At 35.9% G+C, this 17,832-nt stretch overlaps 1 protein-coding gene across 49 annotated transcripts in view; it reads left to right on the top strand.

Annotated features, from left to right (window-relative positions):
* Positions 1–17,832, top strand: part of TENM2 (teneurin transmembrane protein 2) — a 1,290,011-nt gene that overhangs the window by 580,718 nt on the left and 691,461 nt on the right. For 11 of the 49 annotated variants that reach the window (XM_085001857.1, XM_085001856.1, XM_085001855.1 and 8 more), the window contains exon 2: positions 917–1,085. The exons of the other annotated variants lie outside the window; for them this stretch is intronic. The gene's annotated coding sequence lies outside the window, so the exon portion shown is untranslated. The remainder of the gene's footprint in view (positions 1–916; positions 1,086–17,832) is intronic. 49 annotated transcript variants of the gene reach the window in all.

Genomic DNA, 17,832 nt, shown 5'->3' with positions numbered 1-17,832 from the left:
AAGTGTTGTCCCAAATGAAATATGAAGTTAAAACATGAGGTTAAGACATGTGTTAGAAAAGGATCCAGTAAATAATTAGGATAACTGAATTATGACAGTTTGAAATGGGAGTTAACTCTGGAGGTGCTGTTTGAGCAGCCTTCCTGGATTTTAAGCGGCTCAATAATGAAGGGGACTAATTATCAACCTCAAGTATAAACTTTGCATTAGGACCCTAAATATAGAATGCATTGGGACTTCCACTGTAGGTGGCTTTGAGGAATCTGTCCCTTTTGTGCACTATGAATGAGAGTTGTGGGTTATATTTGATGATATTTCTCCTTTAAAGAGCTTTGGGATGGAGCTGAAAGGCTCCCACCTATTTTTACATTGAACCAACACAAAATGCAATACCCTGGAGTCTCCCACTCCAGATTTGTATTGCTGCTGCTGCTGTTTTAAAGTTTTGATAATTTGTTTTTAACCACAGTCTTCGTTGATTTTATGTTCATTGCCTCTGCTGTTAAAATTTATTGCTGTCATGAATGAACTGAGATTTGAGAATGCAAAAAAAAATAAATCAAATTAGCCAGAGTTTTTATTTAAGGATAATGCCAAATCATATCCCAGTTTTTACCTAGGATGTTACCTAAAATATTTGAATTAACGTGTAGATAATTTTCTGAGCATTGGGAAAATCTGCATATTAAAAGTACAAAATTCTCTTCAAAGAATGCTTCTCTGGAATGAGACATAGAAAGGTGACTTCCACAAGGTTTGGTCCTAGAAGAATTACTCTCCTGTGGCATGGTTGAGTTTGGCAACCATGAATGAGAAGATATTTTATATATTTATTTGGCGATAAGATTATTTTCTTCCCAAGTTTCCAAACAACTTGCCCCTCAGTTCCTTACTCAGCGTGTCTCCTGTTTGCCAGACCATCTAATGGCATCTTGTGGGTGCAGCCTGTGAATCCAATTTTATGAGGACATCAGGAGCTGCGCTGAATGTTGGGGAGTGGAGACCAAACAGACTCTGGGTCTCATCACACTTCATCTTCTAGAGATAATCTCCAACAGAAGTTCTCTGGGAAGCCCCTCATACAGGTGTGGGGAAACTTAATTTTTCCATCTTGCTTAAAAGAGTGGGGAAAAATGTGGCCAAGGGGAAAAAGAAACTGCCGTTGAATGTTTGATGTAATCTTGCCAGTGGTAGCATAGTGAGTTTTTAAAATCACATCGCATGTAGTTTTCTTTTTCTTCAACTTGGGAAACTTTGCAGAATCTCGCAATAGCTCTGCTCAAATGCAATCCATTGTCTCTTCATAGTTTTCTCCCATAAAACCTTTACTTTGACACTCTCTTTGCCTAAACTATTGAGTGTTTTATGCTGCTGCTGCTAATGATTATTTCTTAAATAAGTGACATGTGTGGAGAAGATGAGCCAGGAGAAATATGTGGTATGCATTATAAATGCATTTTAATTTTATTTATGAAAATGACTTCTTCGTGGTGAGGAGATGATAAATTTGAAGTTGTAGCTTGGCTGTTCGTATCACTGAACCACTGTCCTTCTCCTGGAGAACTAAGTGGAACTGAAGAAGGCAGAAATAAATCAGTTGTAGATGGGATGGTAGTTCAGGGTGCACTTTTTAAGCAGATGGTAACCAAAATGATTCTTACTCAAACTATCTGATTTATATAAATAGCATTGTTCTGACTTTTCCAGTAGATGTTGCTGGAGAGCAAAGAAAAGATCATTTTTTTATAGGAAAAAAAGAAATGAAATAGACTTAGAAAATCCAACGAGCAAGATCCTTCTCCCCAAACTCCGCTGATAGCATTTTGCATAATTTGCTAATTAATGAATTATATTGAATCATTACCTTTTATGATGTTCTATAGAAAGCTATTAAAAAAGTTGAGTTAGATTCTTAAATTATGAGATTGTTCTCTTTAGTCCCTATATATAATGTCTGTTTGCTGTTTTCCATTTTTAAAAAATCAAGTTAACTGCACATTACTATTCAGAACATTTCATCCCTGAACGCTAAAACCCTTTAACATGCAAATATGATGTCAGAGGAAGAACTGAAATAGAATACCCCGAGAAGAGTAATGATCAAACGCATTATAAAAATATGCACCGGTTGCCAACATGTAATGAAATATTAAGAAATTAAAAGCATGCAACCTCTAAAGTAATAGAATTTCATTGCTCTGAGACTGTTTTCCCACTGAATATTAAGTGCTTAATAGATCTCTCCGTTAAAAAACAATTGAAAACCTACATGGTTTGTCACTGAAGTTCTTTTAATATGTGATTTTGAAAAATTAGCCCAATAGGATTTTCCTCAGACTAGGAAATATAATCAACATTGGATGTGAAGTGCCAGATTTCCAAAGCAAAAGCCACAAGGCTTGCTAGAGAACCTGGGAAGGCAGAGAGCAAACATCAGCACTAGGAGCTGAGGGGGCCCACGCTGAAACTACTCTGCTAGTAATCACTCTGATAAAATGACAGAGACATCCCAGAGGATGCTAGGACCCAGACACAAACTGATGCAATTACCGGCAACCAATTACTTCTATCTATGGGAATATTTATTTTTGTAAATGATCAATTAATCGCTTTCAATTGTGAAAGAAAAGTATATATAATTTCTCCAATGCAGAGGGGGCCTCCGATATTACAAAACACATTCGGATAGGACAAGTGTACAACCTATGTGGTAGAACAGTGCTTCTTACCTTAAACTGTTCAAGCTCTTTTCTGGTGAATTTTTTCTTTTGCATTGAAACCCTTCTTTGTCAGTTTTCATTCCTGAGGTGTGAAATGCTCCATAGGATGTTTTGATTTAACACTCATTCATTTCTCTTTTCTGGGAGGAAAAAAGCTTATATTTACAAGACATGAGTGTCATCTACTCCTATTTTGTAATTAGCACTGTAAATCCGCTGGGGTAAGGTTGTTTCAAAAAAATTTTTATGCTTTGATTCAAATACGTATTTTGTGTTTGACCCTTAATGTTTTTCTTTTCTTTCTGTCGTTAAATAAGAAAAGCTATGATTTGGCAGGAGAATTTGGTTTCTTTTTCTGGTTGATTTGCTCTTTGCTTTTGGGGTTCTCTTTTTCATGATAGCTGTCAAGCACTGACTATACTCAAAGAACTCTGAGTTAAATGTGCCAAATGGTTACCTCTTATAGCAAAAAAAAAAAAAAAAAAAAAAAAAAAGAGTCTGTCCTCTCAGTGAGAACCTTAGAAAGATGGAAGATGTCAACCAGACCTGGAGAATTACCTAGTGGGTTAACATGTGCTGGTTAGTCTGGACTCTTTCCTTGGGAGAGCAAAGAAGAAAAAGTCACTGCAGATTGAAGGGGATGCTAAGGATAGTAGCCTTTGAATTAGGAGTGAAATGTGAAAGCAGAATAATCCTGATGAAGAAAACCAGAGGAGTCATATGGAAAGTTATGCCAAAATAAATGACCAATGACAGTACAATTGAGAGGCTTAAATGGCAGATGTTCAGTACCCTCTGGAAAGGTGTGATCTGGCAGCTTTGATAGGTGTTTTCTTAGTATGGGAACGGGAAAGGAGAGAAAGGTCCATGCTATGCCCTCACCCATAGTGATGCTGAAATGCCCATATACAGTCCATGTGCTCTCCCATTAAATTGTGGCGTGAAGGAGCTATTGTCACCAGTGGCATATTGCTTTACCTTTTAGGGATGTAATTGAAAAAAAAAATGAGAACCCTGGTTTTGAGGCTGGAAGCCAGTGAATGAATAATCTGTTGCCTGAGCCTAGACCTAGGGAAGGAGAGTGACTAGAAGAAACACCTTCCTATTGTAATTATTGCAATTTCTTATACGTACTGTAGATGTCATGGCCTCATTAGGCAGGGATTTTGTGTATATACATTTGTTTTCCTAAGAAAAACCTTCACCATTCATCAGAGATGAGTTCTGTAGTTTAGAAGGGGTGGTATTCTCTGCATATTATTTGGATATCCCCATTTAGTATTAGGCTCATCTCCAGTTTTCTGGGATTGATTGGAATGGGGTTTTATGATCTTTAAGATTTCATCTCCCGGAAAAGGTATATACTTTGTTGGAATTAACCGGCTCCCTGAATTGTCTCAACTAACCTTGAACTCGGAGATGCCTAGAGTATTTGACAGGCAAGTCTCGTTGTGAATATTCTTCTAACCATTTAATGGGGGTTTATATGTTAACATATAATATGTTTTCTTGTATCCAATAGACTTTGTAATGAGAAGGAGCAAAAATAATTATTAGCACAATTAAGTAAGTAGATTGCTACCCTTTTCCTCAGAAATTGATTTAACCGGTCCATTCAGATGGGCAGGGTGACCAGCATCACCTCGGAACCAAGCTGCAGATGAGTGTTTTGCCTTGTCTCCAACCACTTTAATCTAATTTGTTCCATTTACTTTTCTAAGCTTTTCATCTTCCCACCATTTTAATACCATCAGAGATGGGGGCTGTCCATGACATTCAAACTTGACATTATCAAACACAAAAGGCATCACTCATACACTTGACTGCATTACAAAGCAAGGGAAAAAAATAGATCCCAAAGGCTTAGAAATTATTGTTTCATACCCTGAATGTAGGAGGATATTTTTTTTTTTCTGTTTCCTTCAGTCTGCCTCATTTGACTATTTTGCTTCTGTGTGTTTTCAGAGAGTTCTGAAAACCCTGGAAAAAATGAGCATTTACAACTTCGTAACATATAAATCCTTAAGTTTATTGGAGGGATGTGTATTAATATGATGGAAATTTACAACTCTATTATTATCTGTTATTTGCTAGACACCAACCACTTCCTGATGCAGTACCAAAATTGAACCTTGCACGGGAGCTGTCTTTTCCCTGTTGCTCTCAGCTCATCTAACTTTCAGACAGCTGTGGCCAAATTTTTTTCCTGACTTACACATCTGTGGTCACTGCAGTAACTCCATTATGGCTGGGTAGAATAGAGAGCTATTGAATCCATAGCAGCCCTGTGTTTGTTTACCTATTAAATGTGTGTGTGTGTGTGTGTGTGTGTGTTTGGATGGGGGAAAGATTCTTAAAGCTAGTCTAAATGTCTTTGTTCCTACCTTTCCTTACTATCCTGAACATTCTATTCAAAGACAATTTACCCCCCTATGTAAGACAACATTTGTGAGCTGAACAAATAGTGTTATCAGATTGTGGTGAATTGCTCTGGTAGTATTACACCATGCATAGAGATCGGGTGTGCTGTAAAGCTCTGTAAAACAACCAGCTACATGGTATCCTACAGGTTTAATATACTTCTGTAGCCTTGTACTTGGGAAGGATTTCTGTAATTGGAGACAATCTAGCAAGAACTTTTTAAGCTATTGGAGGCCGAAATACATTTTTTTTTAAGAAATGTGACTTTACAGGCTTGAAACTGAGTGGATTACAAATTTCTTTTAACTGGGCAGAATCATAATTGCATATATAGTACAGTCCTGATTATCCAGGGTTTGAATTTCCGGCATAGGGATTATCCAGATTTCTTCTCTTACTCTCCTGTCTTCTCTCTAACTACCTGACATGAATCATTTCTTTAATCACTGGCACCTCTGCTAATGTACAGAAAAGCATATATGAGCAGCAAAATCCAAACCTGTGAGTTTTCCTTCAGAAGAGCTAATTAAGTAAAAAGTCTAAGTGGCAAGGTTTTTGAAACTATTTTTTAAAAACTGGCTAAATTTCCATTTGGGGGTGCTTCTCTTCCTATTTACAAATGATGCTTTACTATAGATGTTAATATGCCAGTATTTTATCCACACATTTAAGAGACAAAAAGTAATGATGCCAAGTAGTTAATTTCACTGTTCTAACTTCCATCATTCCCCTCCTCTATCTCCCTCTAACTTTGAATTAACTGGTTGCATATTGTGCCTGGTTGAAATTTTATGAGGCCACTTGGATCAAGCAAGGTCCTTGTCCAGGTTATCAGGGCTCTGATAAGTACATTCCTTGAGTATTCAGTACAAAGGTGGATTATTGGTGCCCAAACTGAACTTAATTCCCAAAACCAGTCCAATATTCATTTCATCAGCAGTGACTGCCAGTCAATCCTCGATAAATTATTTACATTTAAGATTTGACCCCCAGAGGTCGTCAAAGTCCCGAATGACTTCAGAGACTTTAAAAAAATCTTAGAGGATTTATGTTGAAATGGTGAAAAAGTTAGCTAGGGTAGCTGCTTTTCCAGTGAGGCTGTGATGACAGGATAGACCTGGATGTGGCCAGCCACCTTCCAGGCTTGTGGAACAAGGTACAGGATCCCATCTACTAGAAATTGCTGCAGAATCAGAATTTGATTTCTTCTCCTTTTCTGACACATTAGTTGGGGCTTTGGACGTTTTCAAAATCTTGTGGCCGTATCTGCCATGTTGTAACAATGTCTCTTCAAATAATGCATTCTCATATGATCCTTGTTTGATAAACATGTCTATAAATAATTGGTTGCATTTGGAGGTGCTGAATCAAACTTCCTAAGATGTTTGTATTTCTAAATTTATTATGTAATATAATATAACTGATAAGATATATCATATGTAGTATTGTTGACACATTTACTAAAGGGCAAAAACTATGACAAAATACTAAAAATGCTTTCTTATCACTAGATTAAAATTGAGTTTATTAGAAAGAAATTTACCTGAAGTTTTTAAATATTGAGGTGTAATTGATGGCATATTATAATAACCAATAGTTTTCATTCCATACATACTCTAAATGAAAATTTAAACAGTAATATAGTACACAGAACTGAAAATGGAAAACTAGGTGACTATTAGAAAAACCATTGCCAAATCTAGTCATGAGTTGTATATATGTAGGAAATGCCTCATCATTTATGTGTGTATGTACATTTACATTCATGTATATACACATGCTTATATTATTATTATGCATATTACTCTAAATATGTATGTGCATGTTTCTATCTATATCTCTATCTTTGCATCTATATCTGTATTGATATCTGAATCTATATCATTATTCATAGGGAGAGAGAATGGGCACATTCCTAGTAAGGTAGAGTATGGCTGTATTCCTGGTAAGATACTGTGTTTCCTTCCACCTGACATTGTTAATTTCTCATAACCTGACATGCAGTGTGCTAGGTACCAGTATGCCAAGATGAACCCGTCATAACTCTTAAGGAATTCATGATCTAGTCCCCAAATTAGAAATTATTTTATGCCGAATGTTTCCCTCAGGGTATATTTAACAGTTGAAAACACTGAGAAAAAATGCTCAAGGATTACAAAGCCGGTGGAGCCCTCAGTAGGTAGCTCTAAACTTGACAGGCTTTGCCTAGTTGGGAGGAAAATTGGAAAGAAACACGGTAAGCATGATTTCGAGGAAGATCCTCGTGTAAAGTGATCTGGTCTAACTAAAAATAAATCTGGCTTTATGGAAAAGCCAGGCCAGTGTGAATGAATTCTCTGTTACCTCTCACTGCTGGCAAGTCACAGACCAAAGATAGGATCCGTTTGTCTGGCATTCACTTTGCTATGCGTTCCATGCAAGCGAAGAAAGCACCATTGATATGTTTAGTCATGTGAGCTGTTAGTTGAAAATATATGTCAACAACGCGTGCCCATTTTTCTAAATTGAAATGGGCTTATGCAGTTAGGATTCTTTTCTCCTCAATCTATGTGGCGTTTACGAGGTATATGTTTCATGTGTTTCTAATCACATATCATATGTGATTTATATACACACGCATATAGTCTCTAGAGGTCAGTAGAATGTAAGAAATGGGCAAACATTCACATCTAGATGAGCCCTAGAGATTCTGGAGACCATTTTTCAAATGATAAAACGATGATAGTCGACTAATGACATTATGAACTAAAATCATTAATCAGTGTTAACAAAAAAGTCATGTCATTCTTGTTCCTGAAATGAATTTAATCTATTTATTTTAAGCAAATTTCAGATAGATGAACATGGCAAGAACCTTGACAGAAATCCAAGCTGTAATTACTTTATTATGGTTTATTATAAGACTGTGATTCTCCCGAATATTTTTTATTTTTTGAAGATATTTTTAATGTTAACAGAACAAAATGGTAAATTGTTTTTAAACACTTGACTGTTACATCCAAAACACTATTTCTATTTTAGCTGCCAAGTCAGTTTCTTCAAATCTTAGAAATGAATGATTCGATGATTTATACATTGCAATTCTGTTTGTTCTCATGAATTAAATGTTCCTGATGTTGGTAGATATATTAAAAAATTGTGATTTATTTTATATATAAAGCTAAGGGATTCCCACTGTGGCACAGCAGGTTAAGGATCCAGCATTGTCTCTGTAGGGGTGTGGATTTGATCCACAGCCACACCATGAGTTAAAGATCCAGTATTGCCACAGCTGTGGTATAGGTCACAACAGTGGCTCAGATTTGATCCCTAACCCAGGAACTTCCACACACCATTGACACGGAAAAAGAAAAAAAAATAGCTAAAATTGTTGACAGTTCAGCAAATTGCTCTTGAGTTGACCACGCTGATCAAGTTTTTCTCTAGAGAAGTCATACAAACAAGTATAGAAATTAATGGCATACATCTATGAACTATTTGACAGTGGAGTTGCCAGCACCTCTTACACACCATCCTATGCAAGAGAAAGCAGTGCAGCAGGGTCCGAAGTTTCATCTGAATTTGAGAAGGAGTGGTCCTCATGTAAGTTGAGGTTGCATGCCATGGCTTAGAACTTAATGTGTCTTGCACAGGTGAAGATCACTTATACATGGAGTTAAGTTATCAATAACCTCTCCCCATACATATCCCCTGACACCATAATGGATTGCATTCTTAGCTCAGTTCCATGATACACCCTAAACCATGGGCTGCAAACACAAATGCTGAGAGAGGAGTGGTCAGAAATAAGACAATAGGAGGTGATGAGGGATAGTAAAGGGGCATTCCAATTTTAAACACACACACACAAACACACCACACACATACACACACACTCACTCACATTCACACCAACTGTATTGCCTGAACAAAACAAAATGGAAACCTATAAGCATTTGCAGAGAAATATCCCATGAAGTACATAATAGAGCTTTAGGCTTAGAGGGGTTTCAGTCGTTACTAAGATATTCCCAACAGATACTTGATAAATATTGATAGAGCACTTCCAGTAGATAATAGAGGGCTTACTTGGCTGCCAAAGTATTAAATGAGGATGATACAGTATATTTCCTATCCTCAAGGAGCTTACAGTGTAACTGGATGCAGGCATCATCTCCCTTGCTTGGTGCTCCACATCTGCTCCCTGGAGCTTCTGCAGCCTCTGTTCTATCTCTACAGAATTCCTTTCAGCCCTTCCAGCTTTTATAATTGTGCCTTTGCAAATGTTTATCCTTCTTGTCTTCTCCTAACATGCCAGGTTTCCCCAGATTAACTCTTATTCATCTTTTAGGTCTCAATTTAAATGTTGATTCCTCCTAGAAATTTTCCTGGACTATGTCTCCCAACAACTCAATTAGGAGCTCTGACTCTGTGACTATAACAAGGTATTTACCTTATTGTAACGTTGTTCTCTATTTCTACATAATCTTTTAAGGCCGATTAAGGCAGGAATCATGTGGTCTAGCTTATCTACTGCTGTTTGGTGAAGCCTTCTCAAATATCTGGCAACATAAAGTGCAACATAAAGTTTCTTTAACCAGTAACTCAAATAAATGTTTAAATATATAAATAATCACAATGCGTTGAAAAAAAGAAGTTATCACATCTTCAGGAAATTGGGAAGGATTGACATCCTTGTTTCGTTCACGTCTTAAAGGATGATGGTTTAAAGGACCTCAAGTGTTACATTTCTTCTGCCTCTCCTTATCTAACTTGAAATAGATCTAGGTCTGTAAGTACCAGAACAGAACCAGTTGGAGGGGGGTGTACACTTTAGATCTGTGGTCTTCTCTAATCGTGTTACTTATCAGGGACAGAAGACTTTTTCCGGTGGAACTGTGCAAGCAGTGTCTCCCTCTCCTCATGCTAATGATTATATTGGTTTAAAATATGGAACCTTGGCTATTGGGACTACTTAAAAGGACCATAGACTCTGAGTAATGTCACTGTGAACATGGATTTGGTGCTTGTTCAATGAGACACTTTACTAGTAACTGGAGATCAGAAATGATGATGCATAATAAATAAATACTGATTTATTTTTAGTTGAGTCTAGGGACCTCACTTTATGTGAGGATTGTCTTCTGCCAGATCATTCTTCTTTGTCTGCTATCTTTTCCCACTCCTCTTAATTGTTTCCATAAGGTCTGTGAGTTCTGTCATTTGGTAAAATGGAGCACTCCTTGGTTTCTTGTAAATGAAAAGTCCTAACAGGTGCCGATCTTCCTTTTCACACCCAAGACTTATGTTTGCACCCCAAACAGTTGATTTCACAGATTTCCACTCTGTCCTTCTCTATAGATGGACATATTTAAATGTCCGAGTAGTTTCTAGTGTCAGAGCACCCCCATTCACTTCTATTTGCTTTTAAATTGGTTAAAAAATAGTTAAGACTGGATTTGGGATTAAAGAGTAGACAACTTTAATCTTTCATGATTTTAGGTCAGCAGATTTCCAGGTATTACTACCTTTTAATTTGTAAATGCATGATGAGTGTGGTGAGATATATGAGGAATATGGTAGAAAGAGCACTCAGGTATTGTGTCTTCTTATTATGATTACTTTAAGCCTCCTTCTGCCTCTTTTATCTAGCCCTGTGCTCACTGTCATTTATTTTTATTGTTGTCTAAAGGAGGGAGTGAATATTTTCTAAAAAGTATAAAATGAGATTATCTCCATATATTTATATGATTAAGGCAGCTTTGGAACTATATTATTCTTCAGGAAGAATAATGGCAGTTTTAGGAAGAACTAAAGCATATGTGATGCAGCATGGTGGTTGACGGGGGAGCTGGCTATTATTCTACAGTTCAGTAGTATTTGTTATCTATTTTCAGGGATTTATTTTTTAGTATTGTATCAGGGAAGTTAAAAAGAGGAGCATGTGGAGATTAATAATAAATCCTTTTCTTCATCTCTGCTGAAAATTTAAGAACTCATCAATCAAAACATTTTCCTAAAAGTGCACTGTCTTTCTATATTACACAGAAGCATAAACAAACTTATAGCCATCCTAGAAGTTCTTAAGATAACAACTTAATATAAATGTTAAATGATAAAATAGTTATTTTAAATTATACTAATAAATAGTATAAGGCTAGTCAGTTTACTGTCTCCTTGACAATATAAATATTAAATGACTTGAATTCACTACCGTAACTTCTGCTTTAGTTTTATACATTTACCATCATACCTGAATTTTCACTTCCGTAGGGATAACGTCAAGATGTCCATTTCTGCCTCACTTCCCATTTCTTCTCCAAAGTGTCCAATTAAATTCATTCAGAATATCTTTTGTAGAAACTCTTAATACCAAAAATTTATATTTTTCTAAAATAAGAAAAGACAAAAGACAAAAAAAAAAAAAAAAAAAGAAGAAGAAGAGTTCCTATCGTGGCACAGCAGAAACGAATCTGACTAGGAAACATGAGGTTGCAGGTTTGGTCCCTGGCCTCGCTCAATGGGTTAATGATCCAGTGTTTCCATGAGCTGTGGTGTAGGTTGCAGATGTGTCTTGAATCCAGCATTGCTGTGGCTCTGGTGTGGGCCGGCAGCAACAGCTCAGATTAGACCCCTAGCCTGGGAACCTCCATATGCCGTTGGTGCTGCACTAAAAAAACAGGAGACAAAAAAAAAAAAAAAAAAGAAAGAAAGAAAGAAAAAAAGAAAAGAACATTTTTAGAAAAAAAAAGTAATCTTTGAAACATGGAACTTACTTTACGTGAGAAAATATATTCCATTTGTAAAGAATAATCCCTACCTCATAATAATCACAGTGCCCCTTATTTCCACAACATTCTGGAATGAGAAATAATCAATACTGGAGTAAAAAACATATGTATTTCCATTTAGTTAGATGATTTAACTTCACGAAAACGTATGCAGTTATAAAAAAATAGACCTTTGACTTTTAACTTGGGTTTATTTTGCAATTTTGAAAGTGCTTGTGGATTTGTTAATGTTCAATTGGTAATTGTTGATCTCTGCGGAGGGTGCAGCTTCTTCAGTCTGAGCTTATTACAGTGTAAAATATGGATTGCCTTTACCCTAATGGCCTCTGAATCCTATTACCATCCCATTAGAGAGTGTGGGATTTTAGTAATTCTGTTGTTGTTTCCAGTGGGCAGTGCATATAATGGGGAAGGGCAGGGGTTAATGCAATTCATCTCTTTTAATACTTGTAACTCTGAGTCCCTTATCGCTCACTGTGGTTTCATTGGGGGCTTTTTCCCCCCTTCTTTCTGTTATCTTTAAGGTCCAATATATTTCTATATGCCTTTCCGAACCAGAAGAATTTGGAGAAGGGAGTTTTTGGTGATTAGTAGGTTTGAATAGAATTGTAACTATTAGTTTTTTGTAACCTGAAGATAAATAAATAAGGTGGCGTGTCAGCTTGTGTGAAACAGGCTGCGGCTCAGAAAGGTTTTCAGTGACTGTCATTGTGCCAAGAATAGTATTGAAATGGCTCTTCAATCAAGATCATTTATAAGGCCTTTTGGAAGGAGAAGCATGAGACAAGCGGGTCGGATCAATGCCCGCTAGTGTTCTGGGTATAATGTTTCCATGTGTTGGTGGAGACAGCTGTGTCCTGGGTCCTAAGCAGTGCTAGAGAGGGGAATTGGGAAAGATTTCAAAGTGACAGAAATTAGCTTCCTCTAAAGAGAAGTTTGCAAGCAATGGTTAATTCCCCATATATCAGCCATGCTCAGTAGATGTACATGTCTGATTATGTACACCAGATTTTATTCATGAAATTTGTTTTTAGCTAATACAGGTTTTTTTTTTTTTTCGGAATAAATACGAACATCAGATTACTTCTCAGTATGTCAAAACAAATTAGTTTCCCACAGTGATGCCCTGAAAGGTATAACTATTTTTCCCTTTTTATATGTCAGAAAGCGTTACTGGGGCTTGGAAATTCCCACTTTTTCCCCCCCTTATCCAGCAACCCTGGCAGTTTGCAAAGGTCTGGTTTAATGCAGAAGCATGGTCACCTAGAGCTTCAGCACCCCCCTCTGCTGCCATTAATGAGAATCGCATGCTGAGATCCAAAGAGGCATCTGAGCTCAGAAAAAGGCAGGGAATGGCAGGAGGTGATCAAACCATTTCAATCTGTTGAAAGTGAGTGATATTCCCAGGGCTTATTGTTCACCTTCTCAGAGAATTAAGTTTCCATATGTTTCATCATAAATGGAATGAGTGCCCAACATAATTGCAACATGACAATGTCTGCTGGATGATGCAGTAGAAAACTGGTGTTGGGAGGTTATTTCTTCTTGTCCTCATGTTCTAAATATCTTGGTTGCCTACCTGGTTAGAGCTAATTGCCTAAGCCTGGTGGTGATGTTTTGAAAGTGACGCCTCGGTATAGAGTAGTTTGAATATTGATGCATTGAATTGCATCTTAATCTGAGATATCACTTATATTTCTAGACAGATAGTATTATTTCTTTCCATCAATTGGGTGTGTTGAGTGAAATTTATTTTAGAAGGTAATTATGTAGCTACAGGTATAGTTTTCATTCCAATGAATTGATATGAATAAGCATTGTTAAAAGATATTATTTGCTTTTGATACTGAGTTATGGATTGACGCTTCAAAACACTTTTGTTCCCACAGTCACACAGGAGGCTCAAACAAACAAAAATGAAAATTTTTAAAAATCCACTGTGTCTTCCAATGTAATAGTTTTTTTTTTTTAAAGCATATGTACCTGAGAGCATTTGCAGAAAATTATTAATCCCCTGGAAGAGACATACAGCACCTATGTAGAACTGCTTACATTTTTTGTAAAGTGTGGGGGATCCGGCTATCCAACAATTGGATTGTGGGTTTTTTTGTGTTTCATTTATGTTTGGATCCCATTTAATTCATCTCGTCTCTTTGTTCTTGAAACTTTCCTTCAGATCTGCTGATCTGCCGAGGAACATAAAAATCAGATGACACGAATGTTTCTCTCCATGAGAGAATGATGTATCATCTTTCCTATCTTCATAAAGCCACAAACTTTGCAGTTGTCTCTCTCAGAGGTCCCTTAATGCACAATATACACATTTTTTTAGCATTTGTTGAATATCCGCAAATCAGTAATGAAATTTGACTCTTTGTTAAGACTATGTAGTTTGATTATTAAAAAACAAAAAAACTAGTATCGGGATTCAAAAATAAATGTGAATTATCGTGAGGAAGACACAGGAATTCACCTTTGACTTTTATACCATATTCCATCCTATGTTTTCTTGGGTACACACTACACACTCTCCAGCAACTTTATGATAGCAATAGACATTAGCTTAATTATTCAAACAGATATTTTTTAACTGTATTAAAAAAAAGTAGAATGGTCCATGAATGAAATTCAGGAAATTCAGAAAAAACAAACATCATAAAAATTACCAACACTCACACCCAAATCTAATTTTTAACCTACTTAAACAAATGGATATTTTAAGAATCAGGATTTTGTTTTATATATTCATTGTTATACCACGGGACTTCTCTCATGTATTAAATAGCACTCAAAAATGTTTTGTTAATATTCTACCAAAGTATGCCTTAAAAATATCATGATTTTTAAAGTCACTTTTATTTATTTTGTGATTATAAAAGTCTAGGTTTGTGCTTATTATAAAATAATTTGGAAACATATACAAATGAAAGTAAAATCATTTTGAAGTGCCACTATAAAAAGATGAATACTGATAATAGTTTGGTATGTCGTTTTAATAATAATTACTATTTTAAAATTTTTTATTTATTTCTAAAGATTACACATTCATTTCTTAATTTATTCACTTCCATTGAATTTTCTGCTTGATTTCATTTTTCTTAAAACAAAATCAACTTTCTTCCTTTATAACTATCTTTAATATTTTTTAGGGTATGGTAAACTGCTTGTCATAGTCATTGCTAATATTTTATCCCAGTATATTTTTGTTTTGTTTTTCTCACATGAAGATATTTAAAATATTTCATGTAGTAAAGTTTTCTATTAACTATCTTGACTTTGTTCTCAGCTTTAAAAGAATTCCCATTATAAGGTCCATATGTACTATTTTCTCCTAGTAATTGAAAAAAAATAATGATAATAACATTAAACTTTTTAATCCATTTAGAAGTTTATGTATATGTCAGATAAAGCTATATTTCCACCTCAGAGTTAATCTGTTATTAGAATTTTCACCTGTAGCCTGTATTAATTTCTTGTGCAGTAGGGTCTATTTCAGGGCCTTCTGCTCTGTAAGATACAGACACATGTGTGGGTATGTGTGTATTTATATATTTTTAAAATATATAAGTATATTTATATATATTATATATATGTATTGCACTGTTACTCTGTTTTGTTATACTAAATTTATAGTAGTGGAGAAAAGCTCTCTTCCTTGTTTTTCTATGTCTTTCTAATTATTATTTATTTTTTATAAATCAGATAGAATTATGATATTAAAATTTTAGCATACATTTATATACATTAAGTTCAGTTTGATTACATTTTCAACCTGATTAATTCAAGTGTATGCATGTATGTAACAGCAGGGAAATGTTAACTATTTACAGCAATTTTTTTCTTTTTAATTTGAGGCTCTTATAAACGGTAGTTACTTTTTTCCCTTTTTTTCTCTGACAAAATGTTCCAGCCTTTTGAAGTATATGGGTTTGGTGTTTTGACCTATTACCGTCCCATTTATCTTAATCAGGCAATTTGTTTTTTACAATTTTAATAAAAAAATCTTATGCATTTGCATACAATGATTCAAGAAATTTTCCCCCATATTACTTTCTATTCTTCTTAGAAAATAACATACATCTGTAAAAAGTGTTCATTATATTAGTGCCAAATTACGTTTTCTGAACCATAACTGCACAAAATAAAATACTGATTTAACATAGTAGGTCTGTATCCATTTGTGTGCTAGCATTAAATGTACTAAGCAGTCTTACTCTTCTAGCTTCCCCAGGGTAGAATTTTCTAAGATACAATCCATAGAAAATCAGTCCAGTACCAAACCACAAAGAATGTGTTCCTTAGTGGAATAAGTTTGAGAAATAATTCATCTAATAGCCTTTTCTTGGCACTACATAGTAACTATTATCATATTAAAAGCTCTGACAAGTTCTATAATTATAACTCTAATTTGTTTGAATCCAGCCTCTCCCAGATGTAATCAACACCATAAACACTTGCTACTTTTTTGGAGGTCTGGGTGATTATTTGGTATGATGGTTTGTGCTTTGTTGTGGGATAAATGGAATACTTATCACTCAACCAGCAAACATATTGAGTATTCAAATTATCCAAGCATTATTCCAATCAATTTCAGTTTCTAGTGAGTTTTGTTTTTTTCAGATGTAGAATGAAAGATATTTCTACTTGGATCTTTAGAGGCTTTGGAGGCAGGTGTCAAAACATTTCACTCAGTGGCCATTTTCTTAATGATTAATAGTAGTGTGGTTGCAGTAGGCAGTATTTTTATACCATCATCATCCATGGTGGCTCTATGCTCCTTTGCAAGTAAATTTTACTTTTTGCAGATCGATGTTTTTCCATAAAGTGGGGACAGTGTCATTGCAGGAGGTTATGAGTAGCAGCGATGATGCATATAAAGTCCTTAATACAATTTCTATAGAGAGAAACTGTTAGTGCAAGTCAATGTGCCAGATGCACAGTGAAGCTGAACTGAGATGTTGGAGTTTGGAACAGAGAAATGTTTATTGCATGGCCATGCAAGGATACAGGTGGCTCATGCCCCCCAAATATTCCAAACTCCCCAAACCAAATTCCACAGCATTTTTAAAGGCAAGGTGAAGGAGGGGTGTGGTTGGTTGTTGCAGACTTCTTGGTGCAGTAATCTTTTGTTGTTGTAGCTGTCCAAAGATGTCAGGTCCTGATGTTGCAGTAAACCTCCAATTAGATATGTATTATCCTTCAGAGAGGGGCTAAAGCACAAGATATGGGAAAAGGGCCTGCCCTGGGAAGGCCCCATAGTGTCCTGCTCAGTTACAGAACCACTTATAAAATTATAATTGGCATTACTCTTAATAATCATTTATAAGAAATATGAATAGGACATAGTCCCTGCTCTCAAACACCCTAACAGTTGGTGCAATAAGAAGTAACAATTTCATAATGCTTTGCAATTGACATGTATTTTAACCGTACACTGTTGAGAGGGTGAGTATGCAAATAAATAAAGCAAAGGACAAGAAAATGCTGTGAGGGAGCTGAAATAAAGGTATAGAGGGGTCCTCAGGGATCAGTTCTTCCAGGCTACAGTGTATGCCAATCTAGAATGAGAAGAAGCACTCATGCCTCCTACAGGAAGATTTTACCCAGCTTGGATATCCAAGGCTGTCACACAGTTTGATGGAACTGAACCAAAATCCCATCACAATTCACTTCCTTATCTCCAAGTGCTGGCTGAGTTGGGCTCCTTCTCTGGTAACTGTTTTCTGGAATATGGTCCCAGAATTGCAGGTGCTCTTGTGTTGGGTTGACATTTCGATGGGTAAGCATCCTGCCATTTTTCCTGGAGCACCATTTTATCCTCCTGGAAGTGAAGCCCCAGCTCAGCAAGAACAAGGTGGAAATGTAGGTACACTCCTTTATTACTTTAAGTCTAGACTACTGTAATTCTCCATTCGTGGATC

Source organism: Sus scrofa, chromosome 16, assembly GCF_054392235.1.
Source record: "Sus scrofa isolate SSC_HxYL_T2T_F1_AM1 chromosome 16, Sscrofa_HxYL_maternal_Yorkshire_Landrace_v2.0, whole genome shotgun sequence".
NCBI classification, from domain to species: Eukaryota; Metazoa; Chordata; class Mammalia; order Artiodactyla; family Suidae; genus Sus; species Sus scrofa.
Note: the sequence above shows the minus strand (reverse complement) of the source record. Positions and strands in the feature narration are given on the sequence as shown.